Source organism: Atta colombica, unplaced genomic scaffold (assembly GCF_001594045.1).
Source record: "Atta colombica isolate Treedump-2 unplaced genomic scaffold, Acol1.0 scaffold166, whole genome shotgun sequence".
Classification (NCBI taxonomy): Eukaryota; Metazoa; Arthropoda; class Insecta; order Hymenoptera; family Formicidae; genus Atta; species Atta colombica.
Window position 1 is genome coordinate 1,192,046 of NW_017259257.1, and position 2,157 is coordinate 1,194,202.

Sequence of the window (2,157 nt, forward strand, 5' to 3'; positions counted from 1 at the left end):
AAAAGATAACGAACATTTATACAAAGTATGCCACACAAAAATAACACGACACCTGCGATTTATCATTGTCGTCTTATCTGGGTGCAGTTTTTCCAAGGAGGAAACGACAGTAGCGCAAGGCTTGAAAGTTACAAAAGTTTTCGTAGTAAAATTTACAACTTACTTTTGCATTTAAATCCAATATGAAGCAAAGCAAAACGTAAAATCAGCGTTGATCTCCCTGAAATAATTTTTTACTGAATGATGAACTTAATGACCACAATCAGCAAAATATTCTGTAAAGGAATAATTATTTTAGGAAGTTATTTGCGAAATCGATTGTACTGTTTGCTGCATATATCTTAGTATTATTTTACTTGACGCATTTTATTTTCTAGTAGAATTATCTAATTCTAATAAAATCATATAACGAAAATCTTCCTTTTGCGGTTGAATATTTGATGTTTTTTTTCCATGCGTCGGATGTGCACGCAAAACGTAGCGGAAGAAAAATTCATTGCTCTGCAGGTAATACGAAGGTGACGAATGTAATCATGGTTTATCTTGCAATTCATGAGCTACTATGATTATGATTTATTGAACAAGAACGACTCATTGCGTCGCGCAATTACGTGCGCAATCAATATTGACATGCTCCATTATGAACTTTTCTTATTTTTTACAATCCGGAATTATATATATGATTCAATTTATAATAAGCTTTTTATGGCATTTGTCCTAAAATAGCCGCAAAAAATGAGTTTAAAAATATTAGCTGCGTAATTCCAAACGATGCGTAATCGCGATGTAGATTGAAGATGAAACTGTTATACAAAACGAAGATAAGATTTGTCTACAAAATGTATCTTAAAAAGGTCATACATGGAACTTATAAAATCGTTATCTACAATATCTCAATCCTGTATATCTTTCTTTTTTATTTCGTGTTCATGTCACGGTTAATATTTGGTCAGCATGATTTCTGGTCAGCAATGAAACTGATTCTGTAAGGCAATAGTTGAGAGAGTGTTGCAATTGCAACATCTGTGCAATTGATTCTGCAATCAGGTATACCCGTGCAAAAGCACAACCTGCATCGCATACAAAACTGTCGCAGACACAAAAGAGACAGTGCTTTGCTATCCACTCTTATCTGCTAACAGAAGATCATCACGAGTTCAGATTCCCTCTCCTTTTTCCACACACTCTCCTACCTTCTTACATACCGTGAAGGTGGGATTTATTCGTTGTGTCGTATCGAGTGTTGAATCAAATCAGTTGCAAAGTATTGTATCTGAGTGACGACTGAGCAGGACTGTCTATACATAATTCTATCAGTAATTGGTAAGGCATGTTGATTTTCAACAAGATTTGTTTCCTTTCTTAGATTATACGAAAGGAGAAATGTTTTCTTTTTAAACTGCCTTTTTAAGAGTAAGATCTTGTTTAACATACGAGGAATGTGCTCGGAAAATGTATTGCGTTCTCTAATGCGTTCGCCAATCGCGAAAAGGACATCTGATTGATTATTCGTGCGATGACGAGGTGAACTGTTAAATATCTATCAGTTTCTAAAGATATGTAACTGGATTCCTTAGCTATTCTTTTTTAGAGTTACAATCATTATTGTTTTTAATTATTTCTAGAGAACACGTGCAACAAAGGTCATTTATGTTTCCTTGTTTTTACAAGCTCATTTGTATTTCCTTGTTTTTTTGAAGAATGCTCATCACGCCTTGATGTAATTATTACCGTTGAAAAAAATCTTAATTAACTGCCTGTCGAAGGCGATTAATGAACTGAATAGGCATATCTACGTTTGAAGATGTGTTGGAGCATACATATAAAACACATTATAAAAGGCGGCACATTTCTGTCTATTATATTTTTTACTAGCGCTCAACGACTTAAAAAAAAATCTTCTCGTTTTTCCTGTTTTGCTTCAAAATCATAAAAATTCGTGCAAATATTTTAATGTATAAATATGCGAGTTAAACATTTTGTATGACAAACAAAATTATCCGTGTTCAGAATTTATAAGTTCAACGGAAATACTTCTTCCTCTAATTCCTGAGGATTATTCATAATTGAACATTACGCAATTCAGCCTAGAGAGAGAGAGAGAGAGAGAGAGAGAGAGAGAGAGAGAGAGAGAGAGAGAGAGAGAGAGAGAGAGAG

At 34.0% G+C, this 2,157-nt stretch overlaps 2 protein-coding genes across 4 annotated transcripts in view; one reads left to right on the forward strand and one right to left on the reverse strand.

Moving 5' to 3' along the window:
- LOC108686189 (UPF0565 protein C2orf69 homolog) overlaps positions 1 to 2,157 on the reverse strand; it is a 38,803-nt gene that overhangs the window by 18,938 nt on the left and 17,708 nt on the right. The window lies entirely within an intron of this gene.
- LOC108686187 (V-type proton ATPase 116 kDa subunit a) overlaps positions 1 to 2,157 on the forward strand; it is a 25,204-nt gene that overhangs the window by 8,973 nt on the left and 14,074 nt on the right. Inside the window, exon 1 of one of the 3 annotated variants that reach the window (XM_018191335.1) lies at positions 1,245 to 1,323. The exons of the other annotated variants lie outside the window; for them this stretch is intronic. The gene's annotated coding sequence lies outside the window, so the exon portion shown is untranslated. Of the gene's footprint in view, positions 1 to 1,244; positions 1,324 to 2,157 lie in introns of those variants that run through there. 3 annotated transcript variants of the gene reach the window in all.